This window comes from Microtus pennsylvanicus, chromosome 9 (genome assembly GCF_037038515.1).
Source record: "Microtus pennsylvanicus isolate mMicPen1 chromosome 9, mMicPen1.hap1, whole genome shotgun sequence".
In the NCBI taxonomy this organism is placed as follows: Eukaryota; Metazoa; Chordata; class Mammalia; order Rodentia; family Cricetidae; genus Microtus; species Microtus pennsylvanicus.
In genome coordinates this window covers 29,283,016-29,296,331 of record NC_134587.1, presented here as the reverse complement: position 1 = coordinate 29,296,331, position 13,316 = coordinate 29,283,016, and positions in this window count along the sequence as shown.

Genomic DNA, 13,316 nt, shown 5'->3' with positions numbered 1-13,316 from the left:
TTGTACGCCTGTCCCTTCATTTCCCCAAGGGCTTGTCAGACTCTTCTGCCTTGGTTTTTATGGATGCTCTCCCCTGTCTCTCGGGGTTTTCAGAAAGAATACGAAAAGCCCCCATCCTTTGCAAACTACACTGTTGTTTAAAGACCTCTCTGGTCACGGGGACACACTTAGGATTTCTTGGAGTTTTCTAGAACTTTGCTATCGAGGCAGAAATTATCCATTTCTTTTATGAAGCCAGGCATATGAGCCAGGAACTGTGCTAAGGACAAGGCACAGCGCGGCAGGTCTGTGCTGTCTCGGCTCTGCTAGCCTAGGAACATGTGGCGATGGTTGATTCTAGGTGTCAGCATGCCTGACTTGAGGAATGTTGAGAGAACTGAAAGGCATTCATTACTGCTGGATGTGTCTGAGAAGGCATGACTGCAGGAGAGTGGCTTGTGACCCAGTGGGATGAGGGGGAGATTTACGCTAGACTTGGACAGGAACCATCACAGCAGTTGGAGGCTCAGAAAGAACAAAAGGTAAAGAGAGGGAGAGAGAGAGAGAGTTCCTTCCTCCTGGGCCTGAACACTCCTCCTCCTCTGGCCATTGGACTTCAAAATCGCAGCTTGCCTGGTCCTGAGACTCAGGATTTGGATCAGTAGTCCCAGGAATCTCCAGCCATTGGTGGGGACTGAGAATGATGCCATCGGCTTCCCTGGCTCTAGTCTTGAAGCCCTTCCCCTGAGAGCACCCACTACCCGCTTTTCAGAGAGCCAGCCCAGGGACTTCTCAGCCTCCATGAGCACATCAGCCAATTGTTCTGATGAAATAAATCCTCTGTGTGACTCCTATTGGTTTTGTTTGTACAGAACTCGAATATACATGCTAGTAACTAGATAAATGCAAATCTTAGTATCTATTCTGAATGAATTGCATACACTATTAAAAGAACTGAGAATGTGGGTCTGGAGAGGTGGCGCAGTGACTAAGAACACTGGCTGCTCTTGCTGAGGATCCAAGTTCAACTCCTAGTGCCCACAGAGCAAACTAAGCAACCGTTACTTCAGTTCCAGAGAATGCGATGTCCTGTTATAGCTCCAAGATATTCACAAGGTGCACAAATACACATGAAAGCGAAACACCCACACCCATAAAATAATAAAGTAACAGGACAGGGCATTTGATCTAAGGAGCTCAGAGAGGCTTCAGATATATCATAGCATATTATCTAAAATCTAAATGATAACCGGAATTAATTAACTCAGCTATTTTCAGCCAATAGTGATTCTGCCCTGGAATTACCGGTCAATTGTTTTGAGCCATTTTTCATCATTACAATGTGTGGACACTGCTGGCATCTAGTGGGTAGAAGCAACGGATGCTGTGGAATATTCTGATACCATGAGACTCCCCCTCCCTTTTAACAAACAGGTGTGTCGTTCTAAACATCTGGAGAGCCGGAATTGAAATCTCTCAAGTAGATAAATTATTATAGCCGAAGAAGAGCGTGTCTGGAGATGTACCCTCACACTCAGCCCGGTACAGAGACAATGCCAAAAACTGAACTGGATTTAAGTTTGAATAGGTTGAAATATTACTTCCATTTTTCTCTTTTGTTTCTACTTCTATTGGGTAAAATTCTGTTTACAAGTCAGGGGTAGGAATGACTACGGCAAAACCCATTCCTCTTCCAAATGTGTGTGCAGCTGAAACCTTGATGTCAGCAGACGAGTGAGAAATGATTGACGGGCGTGAAAGGCTTCATTTCACTCCACACTAGTGTTGCTTGAAAATAGAGTACAGCTTTTGACTCCTGACCCAAGACATCCGGGGCTGGGCTGGACTGAAATGGACATGGTGGTTTTAAGAACTAAGTGGAATAGGCGATCAGAGAAAGGCTGAAAGAGAACCAAGGTTTGAGGAGAATTTTCTGAAGTTCAACTCTACGGGTACATTGTTAATCCATTTAACAAGTGTTTATTACGTTCAACTGTTCTAAATGTAATAGCTAGGAAGAAGAAGAAAAAAAAACAACCAGAGGACCCTGGATGTGATGTGGAGATCAATGAATAACGACAACGCGCATGGAAATTACTGCACTATCTTATGTGTGGGAGAAATGTTGAGAGAGTAACTGAGTCACCAAGGCCAAGGGATGAGCAGTATCACCACCAGCTGTCTTTGTGGGAAAGGGGCCGATATTTGGATTTGATGGTGGACTGTAGGGGCATTGAGTGGGAAATCCAGGGAAGAGCAATGCAGAGAAGGAATTTGCAAAAGAGCATGTTCTGCTGGCAGGGCAGTGGTGGGCACCAGCATGTAGGGAGTTGTCACCAGGACTTGGGGTAGGCGCGAAGGGGAGAAGTGACGAAGAAGGGAGAGATTATAGAGACCAGTATGGCCCACACGAAAAACAGGAAGCGTATGCCCAGATTAACACACAAAATAGCCATTCTGATACTCTGTGGAGATTGGGAGGGCAAGACTGGACAGGTGGAGACACTATGCAGGGGACTGGGGGAGTTAGATCAGGCAGAGCTTCTGCTCGTGGGGAAACGATGCCACAAGATAAATGATTTGCTGGGCAAAAGCAGGAGGATGCCACACTTCCAAGAAGTCTAAATGCCATTATGTTGGCAATTAAGTTTCCACACAGGCACTTTGAGGGGCATTCAGACCGTAGGACTTGAAGAGTGTTCAAAGGCTTCGCTGCGTCTCGTGCTCACAATAACCCTGTGGTTCTGGCAGATGCTTATTCCACCATCTGCCGTAAGGAACGCTGGAAATGAAAGAAGCTAACTATGTTGGCGACATACTAGGTTATTAGTAGGCCAAACCTAGCCTGGGAACATCACTGGCTTATCGGTACATGTTTGCACTCCCTCCTCACCGCTCCTTGGGTTCCCGAGTCTGGAATGCCTCCCATCCTTCTTGGGTGTGCTTGCATGCACGCCCTCTTTTCTCAGCCAGCCACAAACTTCCCATCCGTATCTATCTGCTTACAGCTCTTCCAAAGCTCAGGTCATGTTTCCTCTCTTCGACTTCTCTGACATATCACCAACCCCATCAGCCGGGAGCAAGCTCTTCGTAGTTTGTCTCCCCGTTGTGTTTAGGGTCGCATTTTCCATGTGGTACCCGTCACTTTGCATGCTGCCGTGTAGTCAACTACGTTCACTTACACCGTATGCCCTCTAGCAGGCAACTGGCACCAGAAGAAAAAGCATCTTCTTCTGTAAATCCTCAGAGAACTTGGTGGCAAGCCTTACTGAGCGGAGAGCGGAAGGCGTAGTAGACATTACTGATACTGGATAAGAGGAGAAAAGTCAGTTCCAGGGATGTGACGGTCAGGAGGAAAAACACATTGCATGCTTTTCGTTCTCCCTGATAGCCCCTCTTTATTTATGGAGAGGAGGAATGTTCTCTAAAGATAATAGGAAGCTGTTCAGCTAGCTGACTTCCTAATTTTCACGGAGGGCTCTTCTGTAGACATTTCTACTGGGACTGAAACTTTCCATTTGCAGGGAAGCTTTGAGAGAGCCGGGCAAGCTGCTCAACACAGCTTCAGGAATTCCCTGAAACTGACCAGGTTCCCTGGGCACCTCCCTGTGTCAGAACACAGACCTAGAATGGAGTCATGCAAAGTGAATTCAGAACGCTTGTGAGAAAACCCCGAGAAAAGAAGACAAGAGTTTTGTGACCTCAGTTTCTTTAAACCACAGAATTGTTCTTGTGATATGTTTTCACGCTCCCCCCACACCAGGTGTAGCAGATAGGAGTGAGTTTACTTCAGATTATTCATTATTGCTTGCTGTTATTGAATTTAATGTTCATGCCTCCGTAGAAAGAACATGTTTCTGCCACATGTGGCGTGTCCTTGTGATTGTACAACTTGAACACCGAGAATTTATGTGAATTTTCTTTCTTTTTCATTTTATTATTTTATTTTGAAATAGGATTTTTCTGTGCAGCCCTGGCTTCCCTGAAACTCACTTTTGTAGAGCAGACTGGCCTAAAACTCAGAGATCCGCCTGCGAGTAGATACAGTTTGCATCTCCCCAGGAAAAGTTTTGTCATGCTATTAGAAGCTGCTCAACCTCTTACATAGTCACCCAGGAATAGAACATCTGAGTCTAGCTATCTGGAACACCCCTATGATCCTTGGATCTTGTACGTATATCATTTTTGATTGACAGCAAGGACTCACTCAGGGCCATGCCAGGGAAAATCTTACACTGGGTTTTGGAGATACCTTCCTTTTGCTTACTAGTTTTACCCTCATCAGTTCACAACTGTCTATAACTCCAGTTCCAAGAGACCAACACTTCTTGTCTCCAAAGTCACCTTCACTCATGTGCACCCCCACATATACGTAATTAAAAATTAAAATAAAGCTTTAAAAATTAAAATATAATAAAAACTCACTTATTCTTATCATTACGCATACCTGATCTTGTTTATCTTGAAGCATCATAAAAGATTAATATAATTTCATTTAGCATAATGCTAGCATCAAAATGAGCATCGTCAATAACACCCTCCCTTTGATGGGAATGGGCAATGAGAGCTGAGAGGTTGCTTGGTGTGCCAAGGACCAAGGTTAGCTAATGCTAGGGGCAGGTGTAGATGCGCTTCCTCTGACTCCTAAGTCAATGTTCTTCAAACAATATTAGTTTACTATGTTAGAAAAGTGCATTTGAACAAGCCTCTGCACAGCAGAAATAAACAAAAGCAGTAGAGAAGACGGAGATCAGAATAGTGACTGTCGGGAAGTGAAGGCAATAGCCGCTCTAATCCTAGGTCCCCTCTGAGCATTTTTAACGCAGCTTCTTTAAGTTGGAAGGACTAAATCTGGACATTTGCAGGCTTTAATCCAAAACCCGTGCCCATTTCCCCTGGCCTCTGGTGGCTTCCCTCTGTTAACCGTGACTGTAGAAAATTAGGTGGCCTGAGTGTATGTCACAGTTACAGGGGCATGGGGAACACAGTGAGGCCAGGTACTGTTTGATAGTACAGTTGAAGGTGACGGAATCGGTAGTTGTCTTTCTTCTTCATTCCGCAGGTCTCCCCAACCAGTCTCCGCATCTCTACTGCCACCTTCCTTCAATGACTTCCTTCCATCCTGGGAGAAAGAAATTAAAAGGAGAAGAGAGAGAGAGAGAGAGAGAGAGAGAGAGAGAGAGAGAGAGAAAGGAGGAGGAGGACGAGGAAGAGGAGGAGAGGAGAGGGAGAAGGAAGACAGAGGACAGAGAGAGAGGGGAGAGATAGGGAGAGAAGGGAGAGAGAGAGAAAGAGAGGAGAGAGAAAAGAGAGGGTAAGGGAGAGGAAAGAGAGAGAAGAGAGAGAGAGAGCACAAAGAAACATAAGAGAAACAAGAGGAAGATGAAAATTAGAGGAAAGAGTAATCATGAAAGAGGAACCAAAGCAGAGACAGTGTAGCTATTCTGAGGCGGAATCACCTGTATTGTGAAATCGTTCACTCTGGGCCACATCCCAGATTAGCCAAATTGGCATCCATGGCAACAGCATGATTTAAGAGTAAGCGTTCTGATAAAATAATTACTCCCCTTTTTGTTAATTTGATTTCAAATTGTATTTTATTCAAAATTTAAAATCCATTTGCTTTTTTAAAGCTGAAAAAAAAATAGTTCATCTCCTCGCCTAAAAGGCTTTTCTCTTTAATTCGCTTGATAACCATTACTTTGGCGAAGATGTTGGTGTGCTTCCGCGCACATCAAAGCATCCCTGAAAACGTAGCACCTCTCATCAGAAGGCTCCACTCTGAGAACAGCAGCATGATGTCAAAGGTGTTTTCTCCTCTGCCACGGGCACTGGAGCTGGGCATGCAGAAAACTCGTGAACCGCAACAGTGTGTGTCTTGCTCTTTCCTTCGGTCCATTTGCTGGGGTGGTTCCTAAGTATGGATCATTTGTTCATTCTTAGACATTTTCTTATGGACACTTGGTAAAAGTAAAGATCGGAAGCCCCCTGACATCTCGTCTACAGGTTCAGAGTGAGGGGGTTGTCTACCATGCCCATTTTTCATGCTGAAATTATAGTGCATAAAAAGAAGTTAGAGGGGGCTGGTGAATTGGCTCAGCATGTAAAGACCCATGCTGCCAAGCCCGATGACCTGGGTTGGAGCTCTGAGATCCGCGTGAGAGAAAAGGAGAACTGACTCCTAAGTGTTGTCCTGTGACCTTCACATACATGCCATAGCCTGCCTGCCCTCCTTCCACAAAACAGGCAAATAAGCACCATTGAAAATGTTTTAAAAGAAGCAATATTATTGTTACATAATCCTTTAAGATAAACCGAGGCATGTGTGCAGTATGAGATAATTTCTTTTGTAATTGCTTTTTATCTTTGCTATGCCTGTTTCCAAATTTCCCTATGACAGAAACTGCTGTGCCATTGAACAGGACATTGCCACCTGAGTGTGCTGAGGAGTTAGGTGTTCTGTTGTATGTCCTCATCAAACCACTTCTGTAGAAATAGTGTCGAGTTTCTGGTGCTCACAAGTGGCCTGGTATTCGAATCAGGGCTAGTTTGGTGGTTGAGGAGGTGTGGCTTTGTTAAGGTAGTTATGGCCTTGTTGGGGGAAGTGTGTCACTAAGGAGGTGGGCTTTGAGGTCTCGTATATGCTCAAGCCATGTTCAGTGTCCGAGACCACTTCCTGTTGCCTGCATATCAAGATGGAAAACTCTCAGCTCCCACTCCAACACCATGTCTGCCTGCACACTGCCATGTCTCACCACGATGATAATGGATTAAACCTCTGAGCCATCCCAATTAAATGTTTTCCTTTATAAGAGTTGCCGTGATCATGGTGTCTCTTCACAGAAATAGAAACCCTAACTAAGACAGTTAGGGTAGGGGCCATGTTGAAAGGGCCTGTTGGGCAGTGATCCTGTGGTCCTATCATATTGGACAATGCCTGCTTGATAAGAGATCAGGTTGTATCTGAACCTAGATGAGCCTGCTATGATAGTGACTATGTTGTATGTAAGTGCATGGCTTCTTTATTATTATAGATTATGTGGTTGATCAGATGAGAAACCAATTGTGCTGGTTCATGTCTCCTAGTTGTACAACTGACAGCAAACATTACCTTTGAGGGTATGAAACAAATCTTTGGTTTGAGGAAGAAAATGAAGTTAATGCTTCCAGTTCTAAGTATTTGAATTATACTTCTGCTTCATGTAACAAGTTATTTGTAATTGAAAGTGGGTCTAAAAGTGATGAAATACATATAGACTTAACAGCGATATTAAAATTTACAAATGACATCAAACTTGACTCAAGTTTATTTAAGTAGAACATTGGAGCTATTCATAAACTCATAAAACTAATAAAGAACAAGTACTCGTCAAAGAAAATAGTGACAAGCAGGATGTTTATTGTCCTTTTATTTTACTATTTTATTTTGCAAAATTCCAGCTAGAGGAATTTTCTTACTTCCTAGGATTCAGAAACATTGGTAAAACCAACTAAGCCTACTAGCCTTATATCTCAAATTTTCCGTTGAATTTATTTATATCAATGATAGATAAAAGGGGACAAGGAAGGACTAAGGCTGTAGCTCAGTGGAAGAGCAGTGACTTGCCTAGCACACACGTGAGACACTTCTTCAAGTCACAGGACTGGAAAAGGAATAACAAACAAACAAACTTTTTTGATAACAGAGGTCAGAGGGTCAGTGAGTAGGATTCTATTGCTTTTGTTTTTTAGTTTGTTGTTGTTTTATTTTTGTTTGTTTATTTTGGAGTATGGGTCTCATATCCTAAGTTGCCCTTGAATTCCTTACCCTCCTGCTTCTGCCTCTCAAGTACTAGGGTGATAGGCCTGTGTCACCACCACACCTGACCCGGGAACTGGTTTAATAAACACACAATATGTGTATTCAACAGTAGCCTCTTTCACAGGGGAGACCTGGGAACACTCCCTCCATCCTGGGAACTCAGTTTGGAAAGGCATTCAGAGTTAGTCACAAATCCTGTAAGCCAATCGGTCTCTGACCCTCATGACAGGAAAATGAAAAGCCCAAGCCGAGGGCCTAGAGAGATGGTTCAGTCGTTAGGAGCCTGCAAAGACTGGAGCTTGGATCCCTGCACCACAGAACAAGTCTGGAATATCAAACTCCCCAACTCTAGAGTCTGGGGTGGGGATCTAGTACCCTTCCAGGCCCTCATGAACACACACACACACACACACACACACACACACACACACACACAGAGAGAGAGAGAGAGAGAGAGAGAGAGAGAGAGAGAGAGAGAGAGAGAGAGAAACATCTGGTCTTTTATTTCAGCATTCGTGAGACAGAGGTAGGTGGATCTCTGTGATTTAGAGGCCCCCTTGGTCTACAGAGCTACCCAGTGAGACCCTGTTGCAAAAACAAACAAATCATCCTTTAAAAATGCAAACACAAACAACAGCAAATAACCTAGAATCTAACTGGAGTTACAGATGGTTTCGGGGTGCCATGTCATCACTGGGAATCAAACCAATTCCTCCGCAAAAGTAACAAGCGTGGCTTTCCAACCTGGAGTAGAAGTTTTGGCAAGTCAGGCTTTTTAGAGCAATGATGCCGAGACCTTTAATCCAGTTCCTCATGCTGTGGTGACCCCAACCATACAATTGTTTTCATTGCTACTTCATAACCATAATTTTGCTACTGTTATGAATCATGATGTAAATATCTGTGTTTTTTGATAGTCTTAGGTGACCCCTGTGAAAGGGTTGTTCAGACTCTCCCCAAAGGGGAGAACTGCTACTTTAGAGAGTCTGGTTCAAGGTTTAGATACAAGTGGACCTCCATAAATATATACTTTTTCCCTAAGAAAGAAATACTTCTCTTATTCAAAATTCTAAGGTCATCACTTTTGCTGGGCCATGAATATTTGTGTGTGTCTTTGTGTATGTGTGTGTGTTTACTTGTATTTGTGAGTAGTATATGCACACAGATGTGCATGTTGATGCAGAAGCCATAGATTGACATTAAGTGTCTTCCTCTGTTGTTTTCCACCTCATTTTTTTAAAAAAATGTTTTTATTAATTTATGTGTAAGGACGTTTTGTCTGCATGTATGTCTTTGCACCGCTTGTGTGTCTGGTGCCTGAGGAGGTCAGAAGAGGGCCTCAGATCTTTTGGAGCTGGAATCACAGACAGTTGTGAGTTGCTATGTGGGCGCTGGGGATTGAAGGGCCTTCTGGGAGGGCAGCTGGTGCTCTAACCGAGCTATCTCCCTAGCTTCCTTTACCTCATTTTTTTTGAGGCAGGTCTCTCATTGAACTTGGAGATTCCAACTGGCTAAAGTGGCTAAAGTGGCTAAAGTACCCAGGATTCCTCCTAGGTCTGCCTCCTCAGCTCGGGAATTACAGGCAGGTGCCACAGTGCCTGGCTTTTTACATGGTTGCTGGGTTCTCATGCTTGTACTTTATTGGTTGAGCTATCTTCATAGCCTCCCTGCCCCCAACATATCCAACCATCCATCCATCATCTGTCCGTCCGTCCATCCGTCTGTTCGTCCGTCTGTCTGTTTGTCTGTCTGTCTGTCTGTCTACCTCTCCATCCACTGAAACAGGTCTTACTATGTAGCCCAGGCTGGCCTCCAACTTGCGCTCCTCCTCTCTCCTCCTCCTGAGTGCTGGGATTATGAGTAAGAAACCTCTATACCCATCTTTGGCCACCATGGTGGCAATAGTTGGTGCCTACACCTGGCTAGTTGATAGGAGCCAAAAAGGCACAGAGAAAGAGGTGTTAAAGCAAGGGTGAGATAGAATGTTTCATTTTGTTAAGTTTTAAATACAAGACAATTACATTTTAAATGAACCTTGTATAGTTACTTTTCTCCTTTCTGCAACAATATAGGTCACAAGAAGCAATTTTAGAAAGGAAGGATTTGTTTAGGCTGACAGTTGTGGGGGGTCTTAGTGGGTGTTCTATTGCTGTGAAGCAATACCATGACCATAGCAACTCTTATAAGACAAAGCATTTAACTGGGGCAAGCTTACAGTTTCAAAGATTTAGCCCATTATCATCATGGCAGGAAGCATGGTGGTATGTAGGCAGATATGGTGCTGGAGAATTGGTTGAGAGTTCTCCCACTAAGGGGATATTTTGGAAAAAAATTCCAGCCTTACTTCATGCCTAAAGTAGGCTTTAGGAACTGGAGAGATGGGTCAGCAGTTAAGAGCATTTGTTGCTTGTGCAGAGGACCTACGTTCAATTCCAACACCCACATGGTGGCTAAGAACTACTTCTAACTCCAGTTCCCAGGAATCCAATGCCTTCTTCTGACACCAAACACCCAGGTGCACATATATATGCATGAAAAACACCCATACATTTAAAATAAAATAAATCTTTAAAAGTTTTAAATGTAGTTTTCTGGGCCCGTGAGATGACTCAGTGGGTTCAAGCAATTGTCACGTATTATAGTTGACTTTAAAACCATGTACATCTAATAACATGAGTTCTATGCCAAGAATCCCTTGTCTTCGCAGGGCAGGTCCACTTCTGTTATTTGAAGATAGTGGGTCTAGGTCACATGTAGGCACAGGCCCTTGTATCTGTCTTAGAGGGAATGCCAGCCTGGGGGAAGTGTGGAAGACAAGGACTTGGTCCCCCAGTGGAAAGTGGATACTGGGTACTGTGAACTCAGTTTCTTCAAGACTACCCTTTGCACAGTCTGATGGGCTACCGAAACTTTCCATGGCAAATACAAGAACACTTTTTCAGCATCCCCTTCCCCCAGTGCCATCTAACCTGAGAGGGCAATACCTACCTTAGTTATCCAGGGTCAAATTGCCTTTTGGCTCTGCCAGGGGTCACACCCTCAGGTCACTGCGAGATGAAGCCCTGGTCCTCGTTAAGCTCTTTTCAGAGAAGAACGCCAACTCGATTCCCTGTAACATGGTCATTTGAGGCCCGTGAGTGTAATTGGGCACTTAGGAGAACCACACTTCAGGTGAAAAGAACAGAGCCCAATTTTCAGCTCAATCCAGTTTATCAGGAGACAGTAGAGAGAAAAACGCATTGATGAAGAATTGTCTGGGGGTCATGGTGTCCATTTACCCTGAAACCTGTGTGGGCTGGTGCTCATAGCCCCAGACATCCCAGGCTCATTTTACTCTTCTACTTTACATGGAAGGTCACTATAGGAAACAGCACTAGGGTACCCTGTTGTGTCTATTGTAAAAATATTGTTAAGATAATATCACGCCACCTAACTATTCTGTTTACTCCTGCACATTCTGATTGAGAGCAGTGGTAAATATCCGGAGTAATCATATTATCTAATGAACACCGTGAACTGTGAAACTGACACGCTTATAATTTAGGATGCTAGGAATTTAGAGTTCAAATTGCCATCGTACTATATACGTTAGCTACCTTTTAATGCCACATGAACCTCTTTCTGAAGCAAGGTGAGTGAGTTGCTTAGGTAAGCCAGTAAAAATGCAAATAATTAGCGTTTTATTTCAGGGGTGTGTTTCTTTCCAGCAAAGTTTCCTCTAACTGCAGATGAAAGGTAAGTAAATGGCCCTTTGATTTGGACATACAGAGTTTCCTCTGTGCCTCCTGACGATTCATGGTGGGATTCAGGGGGCTCTCCATACCCTGCAAACGCCATGTTCTGGGACCACAACAATAAGGTCAACAAGGCACGATGACTCGTATTAAATCAATTCACCGTTTTCTTCAATTCACGATTCCAGCTGCATACTTTATTCACAAACCTGCGTTTATATAGTAAACACCACCTCTTTGTTAGTGGGAGAGATTAAAAATCCAAACCAAAACAAAACAGGTAAGAGGAAAGGAGCTGGATTTAAAGTAGCTGAGCCCCAGTTTCCTAGCAATGGGGTCCTCTCAGCTAACACTGTCCACCTCAGAGAGCTGAGTGCTCTGAGCCTGTTCATGGTCAAAGAGACCAGGAATGGGGAGGAGAGGGAGAATGTGAATAAATGAATATATCTTCCCAGCTACCTTTCCTGGGTGCTTAAGAAAATGATGAGCCGGTAGGGGAAACTGGGGAAGGCATCTGAGATGAGCCTGTTACAGGAGAGCTATCCAGCAGCAGGCTTGCAGCTACGGCCAGAAATACCTCAGGTTCTTCATTCCCATGCCTTGTAGGAAAAACACAAAAGGTGCGGGAAGCTCTCTGAGTTGAGGCGGTAGCCTTAGCTACATGGGAGAAGTACTGAAGGTGGAGATTGTTTTCCTCAAGTAGCAGCGCTGAAAGAGACCCTATTTTACCATTCATGACTTTGCTTGTATTTCTCGGTCTCCAATTCATTTTTTTCCAAACAGAGCTATTAAAATAAGTAGTACCATATTCATCAGCGGAACAGAAGAACCTAGCGCTTCTAAGAAAATCAAAGTCCCGATATTAAGTAGCTCTCTTGCTGGCATGCGAGAACACAGATCAAGTAAAAAAATAATAGCCCTATCACAAGAGTTTAATTACTTCTACCCCCTCCCCCACTTAAAAGCCTGAGTGTACGGTGTCAATCTATTCCATATGGGGGACATGGTGTGTGTTTTCCGGTCAGGGGTGGGGAGACAAACGAGACAGGCTGTCAGATTTAAAATCAAGCGTTGTAGATGCTCTGGAGTTGGGTGTTTTCAAATTTGTTTCCTTCAATTAATTTGTCCCGTCTCTCCTCTGTTAATGAGATGCAGGGGTTTGGGGCCGACTATTTTTGAGTCCGTCTGGAGGCTTGGTGGAGCGCGGAAGGAAATTGTCAGCTTATACACAAGGTGGCACCCTGTGATTCCAACCAGGTCTGAGAGAGGAGATGCTGCTCCCGTATCTGAGCCGCAGGGACGGATTTTTATTTACTGTCTCACGTTCCCAGTGGCAAGTGGAGGGTGGAAGTAGGTATTTGTCACGTGTCCCCTCAGCACGGTCTCTCTCTCCCAACATCTCAAAAAGATCAAGAGAGCTCTCCGTCAAGCGCACTGGGACTGCAGGACCGATTCCAGTTGATGGTGACGAATGCAGACTCCCACGATTAGATGACATACGGGGAACAAGGAAGCTTTATTAGTACGAGGTTCATTCCTAGGCACGTGGGGAGGGGGAGGGTGGAGATGCCGTCCACATACCAACCCAATTAACTTTCCGTTGGGTTTGCGGAGACTTGGAATCAATTACAAACAACGTGACATTTTGCAAAACCCTGAGATCGCTGAATAGCAACTGTGTTTACTAGTTTAAAGGTTGTTTTCAAAAAGTGACTTGTCTAGTACTTGGAAGCCCTGATTACGGTACTGGGAAATGGAAACTGACATATAATTTCAATTCTTTACAGTTACTTAATATGTGT